This window comes from Ambystoma mexicanum, chromosome 7q (genome assembly GCF_040938575.1).
Source record: "Ambystoma mexicanum isolate Mex_15411 chromosome 7q, UKY_AmexF1_1, whole genome shotgun sequence".
Taxonomy (NCBI): domain Eukaryota; kingdom Metazoa; phylum Chordata; class Amphibia; order Caudata; family Ambystomatidae; genus Ambystoma; species Ambystoma mexicanum.
Genome location: NC_090941.1, coordinates 109126216 through 109140823, shown reverse-complemented (window position 1 = coordinate 109140823; position 14608 = coordinate 109126216).

Genomic DNA, 14608 nt, shown 5'->3' with positions numbered 1-14608 from the left:
TGAGTGTGGGAATCAAAAGTAATGATTAAGAGTAGCTAAAGTTGATGTACTAATAGAATCAATCAGTATCAAATATAGGCAACTTGTCAAGGGAAAGAAGAGAAGAAGAGATGCCAGCAATGGCCTGCTGCCAAAGTTAAGATGTTAAGGGCTGAGTGAAACAAGGATCCCTTCAGGTGGATGGCATTGCCTTTACCCAAAGATAGCCCTTCCACCAATAGCAGTAATGGTGTTAGCAACTATCAAACCTGTGCACAGTGGGTAATGGATTGGTTTAAGAAAAAAAAAACAAAGAAAGCTTACCTGAAGTTTTGTAATGCCTCATTGCTGTCTTGAAGACCATTTTCTGTATTGATTATCGGGATGTCATCAACAAGATCACATGGTAGTTCACAAGGGCAAGGCAGTGGTGGCACAGACACATCAGGCAATTGTATTGTTTGGTAAGTCAAAAAAGTATATGCCACCCGTATCACGGGAGTTACCATGTCTTCAAAGTGCAGGCGGTTGGGTGAAAATCATGTGGAGGATGGCTATGGGCAAACAACACTCAGGCGGCTTGAAATGTGTGCTTGCACTTTTTACTGCAGCCTCTGTTCTGAGCATCCTGATTGGCCAGCGTCCCCACTTAGGTATCTAAAACCTTATTCACATATGATATTTATATAGAATTATAACAGACAGCATTATTTCATTCAAACCTGTTGATGTTCTTTTTGTGCTTAGGTACACCCAAAACACATTCTACATCTCTGAATGTGGAATTCATGAATTTCCTTTAACAGAATAATGTATGAGTGAGTGTTAAATAATGCAAATGTTCTTAATTGAATAAAACAAAGACTGCTTACGTTTTTGCCTTTTGGGCAAACACTCGCAACAGTTGTGCGCCTATGTCAAATCTAAGAAAGTATGATTTTCTGATGCAATATAAATTGTTTATTGATTCTCCATTTCTTCACTGTACGTGTATCCTGAAACTCATTTCTTTCAACACTGGCGTAATCCATACAATTACCAAAAAATGGGCAAGTTCAGATTGTATTTATGATTTCCTATTAGGTCAAACAAGGACGAAAACGAATGAGATGTTATTTAACAGTGTTTATTTCTGTAAAGTTGCCCACGTGTCCTCACACATTAGCAATCCAAACGAAATTTAAATTTTAAAACAAACCACCTTGCGTTATTTGTCAACATTAAATGGAGGCATAAAAGCAGAGTGTAGTGTAATGCTTGGATGCCTCCGTTTGACCTTGTGCACCATTTTCTAAGTCATTGGAGGGCAGCAAAGCAGGGTTTGCAGCTCTGCTTTGTTTACATCCTCTGTCTTGCAGTACCACCATGTGTTATGACTCCGCAGGATTTTCATGCAGGAGTAAAATGGAAGGATTTTGGTATAATGTCTCCTTGGAAAGCAGCACTTCTCACCTGCTGCCCCTTCCCAGCAGCACCAGAACCATCCTTGTCGCCAGTGATATAAGCTAAGCCTCCTTTCCAATAAGGAACACCAGAGTAGTTTACATGTAGGTTTATTCTCTTAGATATCATGTAGAGAAAGCACTGGGACATCCATCCAGCCCAGCACATTAAGTCCAACTAACACCAGTCAAACCCAGCACTCCAAACAACCATCAACACTCCACAAGGATGTCAATGACATCACCACACCAACACTCCGCATGGAATGTCATTGACATCACCACACCATCATAACACACACATAGCCATAATCCAGCCGAGCACAGATTATGACAGATTTCATAAGAATATGGCTAGCATTTACACCAGATAAATATCATGCAGATTATACTGTCATCCACTATAAAATGCCACCTGCAAAGCGTAATTTGCAACAGTGTTGCATTTCTCTCCAAGCAGAGACAAATAGTGGAGATTAAATGTAATTTCGCCCTCGATGTACTTTTTACATGAAAAAACCACTTTGAGGGTGATTAGAATTGCATGCAGGAGACCCAATAGCACATCGGTGAAAACCTTGACGAGGTGCTGCATGCAATTACATTTTTTTTTAAAGGACCCCCGATATTTTTATTTAGCTATGGTTATATATTACGATGATGAAGCCTGGTTAGCAAAAGCGTTTTTTAATGGGAAAGTCCCATTCAAAAACGCTTTGTACATCAGGCCCCATGTCTCCCCTTGAAACCATGGTCCAAAGACTAAAATAATTTTGAATCTTAAACACCCTTATTGTATTTTGTCTTTGAATAAATAAGTAAGACAATAAATATATTTACATTGTATGATAACATTTTTAGAATGCAGGAAGTTCTGACACATCATTTTGTACTTGATACAAAACATGAGGATCGAATTGCTCTTATTGTCGATTTAATTTAATAATCCACTCCATGAATTATTAGGTCTGGCAATTCACAGCTTGATCCCTCAATGATAGGTACAAACTACCTTCACATGGACTCAATTGTCAGTCTTCAATCTTAGAATAAAGTCCATCCAGTGGCGACTTTGCTCAACGATTAAAGTGGGGAAGTTACAGCTTCTGTTTTTCATCAAACACGGACAGTGGCAGAGACCAAGCGATTTAGCAGTAGTTTATTTTTTTGTTGTTGTTTGTTTTAATTGGTTTCTGCTCAAATTCTCTGTGGAAAAGCTCTGTGACACTTTGGAAGAAATTGCTTAAATCTCTGAAGCCTATAGATTCACTTTATGTAGCAACAATTCATGTGTACCATAGGAGCTCATTTAAAATTATTGCCGACATGACCTCCAGGAAACCACTTCCGTTTGCACTTAAATGCACTTAAATGCAAACGAGTCCCCTTCAGGCAATTTTCATCATTTGCATTTCAGAGTGCAAACAAGAGTTGTAAATGGGTGGTGGACATATCTTTTCACCTCCATCTTTCACTCTGCAGTGAAAAACGCTGGCTGACATGCCATAGGTGCATCACTGGTAATGTTTACAATAGACTATTATGTAATCTGCCTGATTTTTGCTGGTGTAAAAACCAGGCACATTCGATCGAATTTAGTAATTAATATTTATTATGTATAGAGCGTTTTCGCCAAATCTCCTTAAATAGAGCATATTTACATACATGTATCACTCACCAGAAATGGGTACTCATTAATCGACCTTAAAAGGTTGAGTTGGTTTTTCTGGTATTTGAAGCTGCAACCTCCAGATCACAGCGGTGAGCACACAACATGGTGAGCTATTTTACCAGCGTAGAAGTCAAAGGGGATAAGGGAAGTGGTAATGTAAATCCCGATCAGAAGCCCCTCAGTGCCTCCAAAAACCCAGAAAATGCCCTGGATTGTACACTGAGGTATTAAGGCAGGCATTTCATTTACGCTCCTCAGACTTTCAAATTGAGCCCCTATTAAGTCCACACTGAAGTTATTTTGAGTTTCAGTCACTGAGCAATGTGCTGTGAAATTCAGGAGCCTGGGACTGCCATGGCATTATTGATGTATGTACCGAATGAGTTCCTGAAGGATGCCTCCATACCTGTGCAGAGGAGTCGCTAGGGGAGGCAGGGGGCTGACAGGGCTTAAGCCCTGGGTCGTTTGGTTGTAGCCCCAGATAGAAGCTGAGGGGCTACAACCAAAAGGTTAGCTAGCCGTGAGTCCCGACAGTCCTGACATTAGCCTAGCCCTAGATCTTTTCCAGACGTAGCAACACCCCTCTAACTGTGCAATCTACATAGATCTGAACATCAGCAAATACATTAAACTGAATTTCAAAACAGATGTTCTTTTTTGGATGCTTAATAGATCACACTTATTGACATCTAGGTCCCGATTTACCAAAGCGTTTTATAATGACAATCCCATTGAAAAATGCTTTGTAAATCAGGCCCTAGTCATCTGCTGAAAGTGCATATTGCTGTTAGGTATGTTTTTCTAATGTCCAACTGGTGTGGGACTCTATAAGTTTAGTTTAGTTTAGTTTATTTTCTTATATAGCACACCTAACCCAAGGGTAGCTGTGTGCTTATACTTAGACAGAAAGGTTACACACATCAGGATACAGTTCATCTTATTACAGATATAGATGCTGGAGGTGTGTTACAGATCACCTTAAGGCAGCGTCAAGAGGCAAAAGCAAGGTAGAATGACTATTAGATACATATATACAATGCTTTAGGTTAAATATATACATATATATACATAGATTTGGGACATTAGCAAAATAATTTGCAATTCGACAGAAGAACCGCACCTTCAGGGAGTGTGTGATTATCGGGAAGGAGATTAGAAATGCTTAGGAATCGTTAGGCCCGAAGAGCCAGGCTTTAGGTTTGGCTCTAAAGGACCAGAAAGCAGGCTCTGCTCCTCTGATGTCAGGAGGGAGGGTGTTCCATCGTTTGGTGGCTAGCAGTAGGAAGCTAGCCCCTCTTGTTGTTTTTAGGTTGAATTTGGTGATTGTAAATTGGTTGAAGTAGTTGGATCCAGTAGGCCTATTGGTCTGGTGTCTTGTGAATTTATCTGTCAGGTACGCGGGAGCTGTATTGGATAGGCACTTATGAGTGGTGACCAGGGTGCGGAGGGTGATTCTATCCCGAATAGAAAGCCATTGAGCTTCTCTTCTGAGGGAGGAGATATGGCTTGAGTGTGGAATATTGAGAGATGATCTGAGGGCATTATTTTGCAGCACTTGGAATTTGTTTAAGTTCCGTGCCGAGGTACCGATGAAGAGTGTGTTGCAATATTCGAGTTTTGAGAGAATGAGAGCTCTTGCTAGTGTGATGCAGCTGGAGGTGGACAGGAAGGGCTTACAGGCGTTGATCAATTTGTTAGTATAGGCTGTGGTGGAGGCTAAGGAGTTAACTTGTCTGTTAAGTGTCAGCGTGGAGTCAAAATAGATACCCAAAGTTTTGACTTCCTTTGAGACTTTCATTATATTCCTGTCAATGTTAAATGACTCATATCGGGAGTCTTGTTTTTTTAAGTGAGTTTGAGAACCAATGATAAGTAACTCAGTTTTATCATCGTTTACACAAAGGCTATGAGTGGCCATCCAAGCTTCAATATCTAGATAGATGTTGTTAACCATTTCGGTGTCTTTAGAGTGGCATCCAGTGAGTTGGATGAAGATCTGGGTGTCATCAGTGTAATTGGTATACGTGACCCCCAGACTTATCTCTTGGTATTAGGGACCCAACTCTTAATATAAGCCTGTACTACTCAAGTCGGTAGAGAGGTTGAGCAGCCAGGCTAATCTTAGGAGGGGGAATGTAGCTATAGAGCAGTACACTGAAATCAGTAAACACAAGGATCCAAGTAAACACTTACACAATATTACATTATTTATTTATATTAACACACGTCAAATCAATCGAACTAAAAATTCAGCAACTAATAATAATACGGAAGATGGATATAAATGAATATAAGAATCTATAATGCAGGTCATTTCTTTTTATTCTACACAGTTCCAGCAGACGGAGTGATATTGATATTGATATTTTATTTCTATCACGCTCATACACAAGTGTTTCAGAGCGCGACAAGGCAGGGGAAGGGGAACAAGGGAGAACAAAACCAACGATCTTACTAGGCCCAGTGACATTGAGAACGTGCAAGTGCAGGGTAGAGGGGGAAGGGGGAGAAGTGCATGGAAGGGGGAACAAAAGGAGAGTGCGGAGCGAGAAGGAAAAAACAAAAATAATAATAAAATAATAAATAAAAAGGCAACAAACAATGGGAGTGCAGCCAGCAAGTGGCAAGTGCTGGGTTTATGGCAGCAGGCCATGTAGGTCTGAAAGTGCAGGAAGAAAAGGGGAGGGCTGTATGGGTACAGATACAGACCCCAGTCCAGTCCAGACATCCAGACACCAATAAAGCAATAAAGGTCAGTAATAGCACATATTTATACACGTCAGAGAACAACATGGCAATGATTTCCGAGTGTTAACTTTTTTTTGCAGTAGCTCATATACCGAAACATCCGAGAGGGGGTGATCGTTTATTAAAACTGTGACAATTGGAAACTAAATCCATCCTTGACTTTCATACTAAAGCCTTTAATCATCACAATACTGTTGAATACATAAATACCTTTTTGGGTGTATAAGACTGTTCTTGCCATCAAATCATCAGTTATCTTCAATGTTGACCCTATGATTATTGTTGCTTTCCTTTATAGTGCTAAAATAATTGGGATATGTTAATGCCCATGCCAGACTGTTTTTGATTTCATGTCTACTTTCATGTTCATGATTTTGTTGTTCACTTTCAGGTCTCTCTTGACTGCCACTTATTTTTCATTCCCTCATATTTTTGGGAGTGAGCTGCATATATGTCCTTTTGTAGCAGGGGAGTAGAGGTGTATAGTAAATACTTGTATTTGTTTTGACACTTGTTTCTCATCTCAGCATGTATATTTTTAGTGTACAAGATCATCATGAAATTTTAGAGCAGTTTTGTTCGAGATATTTATTTATTGTCTTTAGATTCATCTATGACCAATTAGTCTGTAATTGGGTTTTAGCATCTTTAAATTGTGCTTCAGTGGGGTATCTCAATGTATCAATGCAGCTACATTGTCTGAATTAATTGGGTGCTGTCCTTTTTATGTGCACTAGCACTTTATTGTCAGACCTTGCTGCATATTTTGTGCAGTTGTGGTAGACTTTATTTGGTTACAGCATTGTGGCATTTCTTCTGCCTTCCACCTTGCCCATTTGCACCAATGTATTGGACGATTGATACATATTTGTTTGGTCTATCGCTCTGTATGGTATATGCAGCAGGTTAAATTTTGCGGCTTTGTTGCATTTGCACGTTGTTATGCTACTTTTATGCATTAGCACTATATTACACTGCCTTTGTTGTTCTGAGATTGCATTTTATTGTCTGCTCCATCGTTGCTGCCTTTTCTTACTCTTGTCAACTTTTCTAGTAACCTTGACATCCCAGCCGGTATCACATTGGATTATATGAATTATCAATTTGAATATTCGTGAAACATTTATGGTGTACAATTGTATTTTTCATAATGTTATAACTTGCTCAATTCTATAAAATTGATTACATGATGCACTTTGTGGTCCTGTATATTACATACAGACCTTTGTCTGCACTATGCACTTTGTAGTTTGTTTTTAATAATTATATGAGCTGTTTTATGAAGACTTAATACATATGTATTAACTGTTTTATGAAAACTGTGATTCATTGTGATCCCCACTTTGGGTTTTAATGCATTTATTCCAACCTTGTACATGGCCTGTGCCGTTATATTCGTTAACTGAGAATATTTGGATTTACTTCTTTGTTGGTCAAAATGTTGCAAGATGTCTGCCATGAACATTAGCTATAGAGAAGAACTTTGCAGCCTACAGACATAATGGAAGGACTAACATCTGATTGTGTATTTAAACTTACCTTGATTGTGTTTCCCCTGTGTGTGAAGAAGCGCTATGGGAAGCGCAAAACACATTACAGGACCCTTTCATTTGGTGTCCTGCCTCTGCGTGCATGTTGTTTTGCATTTTGGTTGTAATGGTCAATAAAACTTGTTAGTCATGTGACCACAAACTTCCTTTTGCTTTTGTTTGTTGGGGCAGCTCTGACATTTCCCATGTGCTTGGAGTGCCACTCTGCTTCTTTGGCGGCTTTCTCCACTTTTTTTTTGCAAATATATATATGGGAGTGCTGCTCGCCACAATGGCGAATTTTGTCTTCGTCACTGAATTGAAATATATATATATATATATATATATATATATATATATATATATATATATATATATATATATATATATATATATATATATTTTGAGAGACCCTGTACAGGGGTGCAGGGAAGGTGGAGGGCACTCCAGGAAGCCGTTTGCGTTCAGTGATCTGAACAAAAACACTGAGGCAGGAAACCTTAAATTGTCAGCCAAAAATATGCTTTAATGGTTAAAATGTCCAAGACGGGAAAGATTGCACGAAAACGACGTGTTTCGCGGTAACAAACCGCTTGCTCACGTTAAAGATGAAGAACACAAAGGAAGGACTATTTATACTAGCATTGTCTGTATGGTCACAGTGTAGAGAGTCGTCCACACCTCCTTATGGTCTACTCCTCAGATCTGCCATCTTTGATTGGTTTTAAATAAACTGTGCCATTAACACATAGCTGTTCTATAAATGGTCGGCATTTAAAAATATTACAAAGTGACACTCGCTTCAGGTTAGATATATATATTCAGTAAAAAAACTTTGTTAAAGGGATGTTACGGTTAAGTTGCGCTACTAAAAACCTATGAAATTCAGTAAAAAAAGTTTGTTAAAGGGACGTTATGGTTCCAAGTAAAACCGAAAAACCCTTGAAATTCGCCAGTTATGGTAAGCTAAGCAACCATAACTCGCACCACCACCGTGCAAGGCTAATACTAACACCCAGGACATCAAAGATGACATCACAAATGTCATTGATGACATCACTGAACTAAGGGTTCCCTTAGTTTATATACAATTAACTTACAAAATACCGAACACCCCGCTAATGATTTTGATATCAGTGGACGGTCACGGACGACATCACCACTACCCAAACACGCAGGGGGTATCTGAAAATGTTCTATCATACCATATAAACACTACGCAAGTTCAAAAAGCAGCACATATACACATTATATATATTAATAAAAAAGCAGTGTAACCTACATATTTAACACATCAACCAGTCATTGAAGTACAATATGTAATGTAATGGATTATACCATAACAAAAAAGATATACCTCCAACATAATTACCTCACATAAACTGCAGTGCTAGAAGCAACAGTTGACCTACACAACACAACAAATATAACTTACCAGAAACTAGTAAGTAAACTTCATTTTTTGTACATATTGCTCTACTTTTTGGATGAGGTACAGTATAATTAATATATTTTTGTTTTTCACACAGAAATGTGAAGCACTTTGGCGTGGCTGGAAGGAAATGTTCCACATGAGGAAATGTCTGAAAACAGTGATGATAATGGTAGACACTTGTCTATACAAGGAAATTAATAATCATGACCTAATGTGTACTTAACATAAATATATATTTATTTTTTACAGACCATACAAACATTGAAAATGTTACTCCAAAAGACACAATGGAAAAATGGACTCTTGAACGCATTGAGCAGAAAGTAGACATGCTTAAGGAACATTTCAATAGTTTGAAACAACTAGTGGAGGACCGCATCAAAGAAAAAATTAAGTACCATTGTCCCACCTGTATCTGTGCCCCCTCTCCATGTCCCAGTGAACTATCCCCAAAGCGTGAACAACAAGATAAAAGTTTTGATGAGAGTTCAATCCCTTCATCCCCTCCCATCCATCCTCTCCAAACCCCTAATTCCCCTGTTCTTGTATCAGTTTCTGCTTCCCCCTCTCTTTCATAATTTGTGTATATGTATATAATAAAAAAAATGTTATGTTTCTTGTAATGAAATTGTTTGTGTCTTATTTTTTTTTAAAGCAGTTAAAATGTCAACGGACAGCGTGCCTCACCGGCCTGTCCGTAATTAACAAAATGTGGATGTCCTGAGGACACTACACCTGTCTGTACCATTCGCAACCAAGATGGAACTGTTCTTAGAACACACCAGCTGTCCGGGATGTCCGTAAATCAACAAAATGGAGGTGTCCTAAGGACACTGTACGTCTCTGCACCGTTCGCAACAAAAATGAAACTGTTCTTAGAACACACCAGGTGTCCGGGATGTCCGTAAATGAACAAAATATGGGTGTCCTAAGGACACTATACCTGTCTGTACCATTCGCAACCAAGATGGAACTGTCCGTAGAACAGGCGCGGTGTCCGGGATGTCTGTAGTCAGACATAATGGAGATATCCTAAGGACACTATACCTGGCCGTACACTCTGCAGAACATCTATGCACATGCGCACCATACCTGTAAATCCTGCGAACATCGCGCCTGTCCGTAACTGTCCATCTCACTTGTGTCACACTTTTAATTAGTTTCAGGACCCGAACACTCTCCGTAGAACACCCGCTCGCATGCGCACGACCGCTCCTGTGCATTTGCTGTCCTGCGGACACCCGTTCCCTTTACGGACGTGTTCCTGACATCATCATGTGACCGCGTTTGTCTTAATTTGCGGACTCTGTCCGGGTGCCCAACATTTTAAAACAATTTATTTAGGCAATCCAAATTATTTTACAGTAAAAAATCACTATTTCACATGTCCCAGACAATGGCCCTGGCTTTCCACATATTTTCTGTAATTTTTTGAACGCTTTTGAGTGTTTGATATATTCTCGAGGCGCAACCCTCCTCCCCTATAAAAGTCCACACCCCAGAGCTGATCTTCATTGTACTTCTGGCTATTGCAGATTGACTTTTGCTGCCTTTATTGCTCTAGCTGAGATTACCTCATCAACCCTAATGGCATCCATGGCTGCTGTTGCTACATCAGCCTCAGCACCACCCCCAAACCCTCATCCACCACCTGCAAAGGGGAACACACATGAGGATGTAGAGAACGAGGATGAAGAGGATGAAGAGAATGAGGTGGAGGAACTCCCTACTACCAGCACTCGCCGGGAGTCTTGGGTGTGGCGGTTGTTTACCGTTTATGGTAACGTACCAAAAGCACGTGCGAACAGGGTCACCTGTAACAAGTGCAAATTGGTGCTGAGTCGTGGTTCGTACAGCTTTGGTACGACATCCATGAAACGACACCTAACTTCGTTCCACGGTGCGGACATTCGCAAGGTTGTACCTTGTGATGAACGTAGTAGGTTGAGTTCCTCCACAGCATCCTCCGTTTCCGCTACTCTCACCACAAGAAACACTCATGTGGGAGAGCGCATCCCTCCAGCTGCTTCACAGGCCATCTGCGATGCTGTTGACCTTTACCTTTCGAGGGTCACAATATTGTGTATGTACTGCGACGCAGTACTCTGCAGGGGGGAGAGTCTTCGAAGTGCTTTCGAGACTATGGTCATGGACCACCAGAAGACCTGCTACCTACCTAAATAAGGCCCACCCTACATCTTCCTCTATCCACCTGCCCTTTCTTCTCCCTGTGGTTGGTGTCCCTTCCTTACCCTCCTTTCCCCTCCTCTCCTAGTGTGTTGTGTGTATAAAAAATATAAAACAAAAATCCCAAAAAAAAGGCTTTTTTCAGAGACGCCGTTCTCAGTTTAAAAATAGAACTACCAAATGAACAGTGCAGGTCCCTGCGCATTTTTTAAAAGTCAGCGGACAGTCCTATGACAGATACAATTTTGGGGTGCTGCCCTAGCAAAACGAATGCACTTTTCTCTGGGAGTAAGTGATGGCTCTGAAAAGAGCCTTTTGGTCGTGTTTTGTGTGTTTGAAAAACTTGGATTCGTCAACATCTAATGCAAAATAGATGACTATAATTCCAAAAAAGGTTGCAATGCATTTTGTACATTTCTAAGAAAAATCTGTTTGTCAGCATATGTAAGATGGACTGCGAAAAATGAATGTGCTACAAAACATAATATTTTCATTGTGAAAAGAGGACATGCCAACATCTCTTAGAAAAGCACAAACAGCCTTATTGACATTGTGCCTCGCTTTCTCCATTTGTGGACCAAATGAAGAAGAACGCAGCCACATTTGTCTTTGCGCAATACGAGATAAAATTACTTGGGAATTTGGAAACATGTCCATGACCTTCTCAAGTCCTTCTTTCATTGCAAATTGCAAAGAAATTCCAGACACATGTCCTAAACTGTTCCCTCCACAATGAATTATAATTATGTCAGGATGACGCTCTGTCTGTAAAGTAGCACAGAGACGTACCAAGTCTAGCCATTTCATTTCACACACTCCCAGCCAGTACACTTCCACATGAGGAAATCCAAGATCTGCAGATACACCACAACGTTCTGCATGCACCTCCAACCAATGTATCCATGAGTCTCCCAAAATCCAGATAATCTGTTTTCGAAAACACACAACCATAGCTATCTGTTCTTCTCTCAGGAAAAAGACGTCCTCACTAAATCTCTCCTTACACAACACACCCACTAAACTTTACTGACCAATCCCTAGCTCCGCTCATTCTCATTTGCATGCCTCTCCACCCCAAAATCCCTGTATGTAATACGAGCTGTCCGCAGACTACCGCCATGTCCGCGGACATATAGAAGTCCTGAGCATGGTGAATGTACATTTAAATAGTGTTCCCTATTTCCCCTTTAAGGTGGGCTCTGAAAAGAGCTGTTCTTTTTGTTTTTTTGCAGATGCCTGACAGACACCTGTTATTTTGGATTTTATTGGGGTTTTTTTCTTCTTATTTTACAACTAAAATCTTGACATAACCTGGTCCAAAGCAACCCTTACATTCCAAAACAACATGGCATTTCCCAAAAAAGATAAAGAAACACCATCTGCTTCAAAATAAGCAGCATTACTTGAAACAATATTCTCGTTGTTACAGAAAAACTTTGAATGATTGCACACCTAGCAATGTTTTGCTGAGGACAAAAAACAGAACTATTGTCCCATATTGCTCTAGGTAGTAATCCCGAAAAAATTACTTTGGCATTTGGAAGGATGTTGATTACTGCTTGAACCAACTGTTCCAAACTGCCAACAAAGTAGGAGAACTCACGTAGCCCAAATCGAAAGCACCATACTGCAAAACTACCACATCCGGACTGTTCATCCTACGCATATCTCTACAAACTTGGAGAATTGCCTCTACATTGCAGTCAGTCACAGCGCTCCACACCACCTCCACTCCTCTAACATCGAAATTGTTTGCCACATGCCTGCATTGAGAATACTGCTGTAAACCATGGACAAACATATCTCCGAGCACCAACACCCTGACTTTCTCCACCTCTGCCATCTTCACTACACACACTCTCTTTCTACACAAATCAACATCAACATCTGATTGGCTGATCCCTAAAGTCCCCTTTCCATGCTGGATTTGCTGGAAAACTCTGTATGTGGCACGCCCTACCTGCGGACAGCAGCAGTGTCTGCGCGGCACGTAACTCTTAGTCAGCCCTTCTACACTTTCCACATCACTCTCGGTTCCATTCCCTCATTGGATACAACTAAGCAGTCACACAACCATCCACCAATCACATCCAAGATCTCTACATCTAATTCCATCATCAGAGTTCCGCACTTCAAATGTACTGTTGATCACTCTGAATACAAGTCTCATATCATTGGAAAGCACCTACTACAAAAACTACTGTACAAGTCTCAAAGATTTCTACTTACAGCTCCATGCATATCCACATGCATGATTACAAAGTACAGGTATGCATATTTTATTCAGAGTACATGTACATATAAACAGAGTAATGCCACTAAATCTGCATAGCCAATACATACATGCCAACACTCCCAATTTAAGCACAAGACTCCCGATTTTCCATTGAAAAATCGCACTATTTTTTACTGTCTCCCGCATAACCTATACATGCATGCCACCCTCCCGATTTACGCACGAGACTCTCCATTTTTCATTGAAAAATGTCACAACTTTTTACTGTCTCCCGCCTAAATCAATGCTAATACCAATGCAATCCTATGAGAAAAATAAATGTTCCCGATTGCTGTAGTGAAACATCCCTCTAAGGTGCTCCTGATTGTTCGCATGTCTAGTTATAATATGAAATTATTCAAATTTTTCCCCATCTACTATAATGAACTATCACTTCCAAAGCTCTCTGCTATCTACAACACAGCAATTCTACTCATTTGCAAAGCATGTTGAACTAACATAGTGTAAATAACATATAAATGCTGCACATAGTCAAATGAAATGCATGCATACACTATGTTCAGATATCAAACAAGAATACTACCACAAAAACATAAAAATTAACGTGTACATTAACATCAGTGCTATAAACACACAACATTACTAACTTCTTCCTTTTACAATTGCAGTGAAGACCACTCTCCTGAAAATCAACATATCCGAAGAAACCTGCTCATTCCACAAAAAAAAGTAAGTACAATACTACCTTTATATTCTTACTGTTCCTCAAAGACACTGAGTGGTTCATTCATGTAATTTGCGCACCAAAAAAAACATTGATTTCTGAACCATTCTGCCCACAAATCCCCATTTATTAAACAGATCCCTGTTTTTTTGGAACACAAATAACATACTCAACCCTTAGAGTGTTAGTATTACAAAACAAAGAACTGTTTTAATTTCATACAATTATGTTTACTATTAATGCTTCTCCTCACCACTAGCTCATTTTCTACTCTCATCTGAACCGCAGTGTAGTAACATACAAACAGAATAATAGACTTCCCAACTCATTGTAACGGCCCAATGAACATTCACACACCACCAAATACATCTTTCCCATCAAACTCATGCACGCATGCACACAGCACACATACATTGCAAAACAGACCAACCCATACCTTCTTTTTTTTCAACAGACCCCAAAGAATGCCTACCAAAAAGCAAGTCTGTAGAAAGCAAATGAAAATAAAAGTGTCCAAAATAAGCATCATCTCTACCAGAGTTTGTACAAAACGTTCAAACAAAACAGCTAATGCAGTCATTTAGCAAAACAAAAGAAGCTTCTACTACAGAAACTTTGCCTCCTCTATCAAAATGTAAAACGAAACAGAAAATGCT